Raw genomic sequence first — 6,957 nt, 5'->3', positions numbered from 1 at the left:
AACTGTGCTGAGCAGGGGCCATCTTTTTGGTATATGTTTGTATAGTACCTAGCACTGGAGGCCCAAGCTTCTAGGCATGCCCACAATACAAATAAAGCATGATATATATTAATATGATAACAAACTATAATAAAATAATACAGCAGTACTAGCCAATGATTGGGGTTCTTAGATGCTACTGCAATACAAATAAATAATAAAAGCAACAACTCCTTTTAATAAGACAAGTTTTACACCTACAATGGTCTTATTGTGAGTTCTTTGTGTTCTATCCTTTAGAATTGTTGTTTGGTGAGATCCACCCACAAGCAGAAGTAGCAGATAACCCTGCCTTAGTGAGGGAACTAAACTGGGGACTCCCTGAGAGAAGCAGAGTGGATGAAGTAGAGAGATAGAGCATCTTTGGCAGGGTTGAACACCATTCCGGTCTAATGATTAAGAACACAGCAGGCACCTGTTCCTTTAGCTACCACTGCCCCTTTAAAGCAAGAACCACTCACCTATACATTTCCCCCCACCAGCAGGAGCAGCCACATCTTCAGAGATCCACGGCCCTGTAACTAGACAAGAAACAAAAATACTATACCTGTAGTGACAGGCAAGCGTCAGAGAAGCAAGCCACTGCTTTTATTTTAAAGAGGTAGGGTGGGGTAGTGGTCTGAGAGCCAGGAATGTCTCTCTTCTAATCTCACTCCCACCCTCCCTCCGTAGCCAGTCACTTAACTTCTCTGCCTCTGTTTTACCCACCTGTGAAATGGGGATAATAAAGCCACACTGTGTTGAAACTGGGATTAGTTAGTGTTTATATGATGCTACCTGGTTCCAAATATTATTAATTATTTATTACTTCCAGCTAGGGTGCTTACATGGCCTCCATTGCCATCAGGTCTGGGCACTGCCCAATTTAGAATGGATTTATTCTTACAACACCCCTCTGAGGCACGGCAATGCTGTGGCACGAAGAGACTAAGTCACCCAGATGGTCTATGACTGAGCAGGGAATTGAATCCCCATCTCCTAACCCACAAGCTTCCTGTTCTGATCACGGCACCACCCTTCCTCTACTTGGTTCTAGAAGCACCTACATTGTGCCCGGCTCTGAATAGATGCTAAGCAAGAGCAGCCCCTGCTCCAAAGAGCCCCCACGTAAAAATCCAGGCGTTTCATTGTACAGCAGCTGTAAACCGACATGGAGACTGTTAGGTGTGCTACGATGACAATATAGAGAGGCTGTTTTGGAAGAGCTCTTAGCAGCTTCCACTTTGTGTAGGTTTCTTAAGATAAGCACAATTGTGGGGTAGAAGCCTGAAATTCAGGGTATCCATGGATTCGTGCATGACAGCTGACAAGCCAAAGAAAACAAGGATAAACTTTGTATCTACAGAGGAGTCTGTTTTCTGTGTTTCTCCCCCTTGTTCTTTACAGCTATGACACGTGCAGGAAAACAGTTCTTAGTGCCTTCAGAATTTGTAAGTGACTGCAGCTTATTCCCTAGTGGAATCTCAACGGTCCTATGGAACATCACAATACAGGTCTGTCGCATCTTACGCGCATTTAACATGCGTGATTTCAACTTTACGCGGTCGGCAAAAACAAAAAAACAAAAAAGAGAAAAACAACAGTTTTAATACTATACCTGTAGTGCGGGCGATTTCGCCCGCCATTGAACTCAATGGGGTTTTGGCTATACGCGGTTTTCGCTTTACACGCTAAGCGCGGAATGGAACCCCCGCGTAAGATGAGGCAGACCTGTACTCACATTCATGATGCCATGAAGGGTCATGAAATCACATGAGGAATGAACAGGAGCCATCAGACATTTAAGACACAATGCTCTTGTTCCCGTGCAAGCATTCCTGATAATAAAAAGTTGGAGAAGGGAAATGCCCAGTGGTTCGATCAGAATACATAGTATCTTGTATTTCTAGAGTAGCTTGGATTTCAAAGCACTTTACCCGTTACACCTTCTAAAGTATATACATGGGAATCACTTCATCCACTGCTGAAATGCACCCATCACTGGGGTGGAACATGGATGTGGTTTAACAGCTCACAGTAAAACTATGCCAACAAGTTTGGACAGCAAGTGAAATGGAATTATGTATCACATTGAAATTGCAGGGGAAATTAGAGAAACAGAATGGCAAAACTCTTGCAGGACTAACACCCCTCCCTCCTGCCAAAAGTACCATTGGATTTGTCACGTCAGGGATTGGTTTTGTGTGTCTGCGAAAGGACAGCACCTCTGGCAGCATGGCATCTCCTAAGACGACACCAGGGCATTGGTTCATCACTAATTCAGAGGAAAGAGTGCCATCTGCTGAATCACCAACATGGTACCCCATTGCTCTTCTTAGATTACTGAGTCAGCCACCTTACTTAGCTTGCAAGAGCTGACAAGAACACAGCCCGAGGTGGGCACGGGAATCAGCAGGGCTGCCAAGCCACTGCAAATTCCATTGATTCAGACTGGGGACATCAGCAAGTTTCCAGGGATGCACCTGGGAAGCGAAGGTCAGTCTGCAGGGTTGTTTCCTCCAGGCTTCATGCCAAGACTCACTCTTAAGCCTGGCATTATAAGGCTCCTAAGACAGTGGCAGAGGGAGGGCAGCCCAGGCCTTTCCTTTCTCCCTTCATTTCACGCATAGCTCATGACTGGCCATTACTAGGGGCACTAAAAGCTTTGAAGAGAACAGGGAGAGGAAAGGTGAATGGAAATCAGAGGAAGACATGAGCACAGTAGCTGACAGCAAGAGGCGTTGCAGCCTCAGGGCCTCTGAGTCAGGTTCATGCTGAGAGTGGCCATCAAACAGAGACTGGATCAGCCACGCTGCCAGCACAGCCTCCTTTTGATTGATTCTGATGCTTGTCACAGGTGCTTCTCTGACTGAAGCCCAGCTGCAGCGGCTGCAGGTTCCCAGAACCTCCCTGAATCAAAGACCTGACCAGACCACATGGGACTCCCTGGCGTTGAACCCAGGCAGCAGCCCGCAGCCCAGTTACTATGGCTAGCCAACGAATGCATTGCTGCCAGCCAATAGCAGTGGGGTTAGAATTGCACGCCGTGACCGCTGGGTTCCTGACAGACAGCAGGGTCCTGTTGTTTCAACGCAGCGGCTGGACGTGATTCATGTCCGGACAGGCAACGCCGACACTTGCACATTCTCCCAGCCTCTAAGGGGCCTCATCTCTACCATTGTGGCACAGTTGTTTCAGCCTCTATGACATTTACATAACGCCACCCACAATCCCCTGCATGGGCGTTTTAACTGTTACTCTTTAGCGGGTCTCCAGCCCAATTAAGACCTTATTGTTTGACAAAGCCGATACTTTTTTCCCCTGGCTGAGGTGACAGCAGCACTCCAGGCATGAGCCCCAAGAAGGGTATGTCAGGGAAGGTGGGAGCTTCCATCTCTCTAAGCGCCTTCCCTTGCCTAATGCCTTGGCGCGTTCATTGTGCCTGCGCATTAGTGATGATGGGCACAACTCTCCCCATGTGGCTTTGTACATTCAGCTTGTAGAACTTTGTACAGCACTGACCTTTTTCTTCTGACAGGGACCAGTGAGGCTCTGGTACCATCTCAGGGCCCAGCCTCACTGTAAAAATAAACCTGTTAGGGGCTCCATTTACAACCCTGTTGCCCCTCAGCTTCCTGGTTGCCTATTGTAGAATAGATGGGACACAATGGTCTCCTCGAACCATACTACAGTTGGACAAAGCAAGGCTGTAGCACAATTTGGTAACATGGTTAGGGCCCATCTACACTGCCGAACCCAACCACGCTGTAACTGGGTCTCTGGGATTGTTATTTTATAATATAGGAGCAGCCACGGAAAAAAATTAGCAGGTGCCAGCTGTCCCCCTGAACGCCTCCTCCCTGCTGGCAGCCCCACTGATCAGCTTCTCCCCCTCCCTCCCAGCCACCGTAGGTCAGCTGTTCCATGGTGTGCAGGAGGCACGGGGCGGGAGCGGGGACGGGGCGGGAAGAGGCGGGGTAGGGTTGGGAGCTTGGGGGAAGGGGTGGAGTGGGGGCAGGGGTAGAGCGAGGGTGGGAAGATGTGGGGTGGGGGCTTGGGGGAAGGGATGGAGTGGGGATGGGGCGTGGGGCAGAGGGGGGGTCTAGCACCCCCTGGGTTGAGAGGAAGTCGGCACCGATGCTGGTGGAGATTGCCATCCCGCCCTCTTCCCAGGGCATTCTGCCGGTGCCTGGCATGGCACTGCCTGCCAGCGGCCCCGTGAGTACACCATAGGGTTCTGAGGCTGCAGCGGCACAGCACGAAAGCAAATCCACGCTGCCACGGAGGTTTGGGGGGAGTGGACATTAAAGGATGGGAAGTCTTCAGAAGGGCGAATTTGCTGGCCAGGGCCTGCTGGATTCTGAGGAGTTCAGTGCGCATGGAGGCCAGTAAATTCCACTCTCTGTTCCCAGGGCAGATCCTGACTCTGACCTTCTGCTCTCACTCTATGGGCTCATTTCCAGCTGACACCAGTGGAGAGTTCGGCACATAGAGGAAGAGCAGAACAGCCAAGACAAGCTCCATTGTGATGATCCAAGCGAGGAATGTTCCCCAGGGTGAGGTTAAATGCCCTTGGAGGTGCCAGCATGTACAAAATGGAAGGACCTGGTGGCATACCAGGTCTCTCATGTTTTCTGTCTCAGCGCAGACAGATCCGTGGCCTCGCTCCATTCTGGAGTCTCGATAGCTCTGCCCTGGGCAACCCTTAGGAACAAAACAAGTGTCCCTTTTGTCATCAGCCACATTACTTTCAGCTTCCCACCTGAAGACAAGACAGGGCCACCGTTGTGATGGCTGCCATTTTGGCTGATGCCAGGGATCGAACAAAGGACCCTAGCGCATGAGTTGCCCGGGCTGGAGCTAAAGAGCCAGGCTGGCACGCGGAGCGCTGTAACAGACTCCCCCCTGCAGTGGATCAGGCACAGAGGAGACACATTGAACCATGAGTCTGTCACCACATGCCCTGCGGTCAGCCAGGCTGAGGGGACGGATTGGAGCTGTGCGCCCATTTTATACCACAACCGTCTTTGGTCACTGAGTGTAATTGTTTCAGATTTGGGACCAGGTCCACACCTGAACCTGGGATGCTGCTTTGATGAGGCAAGACACAACATGCCGGAGCAAGGGGACGTGCCGGGATCTTCCACACAGACAATCCGACAGAGGCCGTGGGGCAAAGAGATCTTTATTTGTAACAAAACAGCAAGTCCTTATAAATCACTCCCAGCCCTTTTTAAAATATTGCCAAGACAGTCCACTTTAAAACATGCCCATTCACCCTCATGACATGGTTAGGATCCCACAAGTGCATGAGACCAGCCTGCATTGGGGGCATAGACTGGGATAGATGGCCCCCACCCCTAGAGGCAGCAGACTCTGCCCCTTGGTGAATTCAGTCCCTTTGTCAGGACGGGGCAGTCTCAGGTTGTTCTCCCCGCTGTATCTCACAGCAACTCTGCCACGGTAGCTCACAGTTCTGCGTGTCTGCTCCTCTCCCCACACTGCACGCCCATGTGCTGGCGAGGAAGGGGAGAAGGATACGCACGTGTCATCAGCGCCCAAGCCAGCCGCAAAGGGCTGCCCAGCTGCACCGGGACTCTCCATGCCTCGCTCTCTCTGCTGGGAGAGGAGGGATTCCAAGCCCCCGCCCCTTGGAGATCCTGGATCAGGCTGGCGTGCCAGAGGTTTGTGGGAGATCACTCCAGACACAAACCGCAGTCGGCAGCATCCCAATCTAGCCACTTCCAGCAGCAAAGAAAGTGCTGCCTGGGCCAGCAGATCCAGATGGGGAGAGGTCCCAGTAGCCCAAATCCTGTTGGTAACCTCTATACAAAACAGCTCTCTCCTCCCCCCACTCTGTGAAGCTCAGATGGGCTCTTCCTTGGTCTACTGGTACCTGTCCCCACAGAGCAGCAGGGCACATGCTCAGGTCATGCTGAAAGAAGTGGTCAAGGAAGCAAGGTTGCCACACATTGAAACTGATGGCAGGCTTGTATTCCCATCAGAGGCTTGCATCTGTCCCTCCTCAAATAGATCCAAACCTCCCTCCCCACCATGAACCTAGCTGGGATTCCCCCGCCTTTGGCCACCTGGGTTTGGTACATCAGAAATGCCGGAGCATGAACTTGGTACAGAAAACATTGTCACGCTCCCGTCGTCTCTGGGCTCATGCAGCTGAAGGCCTGTGACAACCCGCGTTCAGGTGACGGCCGGGGCGGAGGTCAGATTTTCCTGGTCCTTCCCGTGAACACGGAGCTCTGGTGAGATGTTGCCATGTCAAGCACGGTAGTGCTCACCTCCCGGCCACCAGGAGAGGGCTGGCACCCGGCTTCTCCAACCCGATGGCAGTGATCTGTCCCTTCCATCCTGGCTTGTGCTCCTCTCCTAGATCGGGAGCCACCAGCCTCGCCTATGGGTTGCAGCACAGCAGTCGCCTGCTGCTAAAAATGTTCAGCGTCTTCCCCGCTGCGATCTGGCACTCGAAGCCAAACGGTTCCACCCTGCCAGCCAGCCAGCGGGATGGCGAGCCCAGCCAAAACTTGGGCTGCTCGGCTTCCATCGGAGTGGGACGTGACACATATCCCGCTGCCTCATTGACGGCATGGAGGCTCCATGAGAACAACCTGGTCTATTACGGAGCCGTGGAAAGGATCTCGGTGACCAGGGCAGAGAATGCTCCTTCCGAATGATTTAGCTTCGACCCCAGCCAAGCCCTTTTATGGTGATTTAAATGGCCAAGGGGAGGCTCCAGTCCGGGCCTGCGCTGGAAAAGCCACCTCCAAATCACTGCGACACAGCCGTGCAGCCGTCTCCCCCGCCCCAGCCATCAATCTGCTCCATCGCTCCCAGAGAGGAGCTGCCTGGCTAATTACTTAACATGCCACAGCTTGCTAGAGTTCGGAACAGTGTGAAAGTCCCAGTAGTGAGGTGTATGCAGAT

The 6,957-nt window shown here is 51.9% G+C and overlaps 1 long non-coding RNA gene across 1 annotated transcript in view; it reads right to left on the bottom strand.

Moving 5' to 3' along the window:
* Nucleotides 1-399: 399 nt before the first annotated feature.
* The window catches only part of LOC135975641 (uncharacterized), a 29,219-nt gene continuing 22,661 nt past the window's right edge, over nucleotides 400-6,957 (bottom strand). Inside the window, exon 3 of the long non-coding RNA XR_010592617.1 lies at nucleotides 400-560. This is a non-coding gene — a long non-coding RNA (uncharacterized LOC135975641). The remainder of the gene's footprint in view (nucleotides 561-6,957) is intronic.

The sequence above is a fragment of the Chrysemys picta genome, chromosome 14, assembly GCF_011386835.1.
Source record: "Chrysemys picta bellii isolate R12L10 chromosome 14, ASM1138683v2, whole genome shotgun sequence".
Lineage (NCBI taxonomy): Eukaryota > Metazoa > Chordata > Testudines > Emydidae > Chrysemys > Chrysemys picta.
The sequence above is the reverse complement of the archived record's forward strand: the minus strand, read 5'-3'. Positions and strand labels throughout refer to the sequence as shown.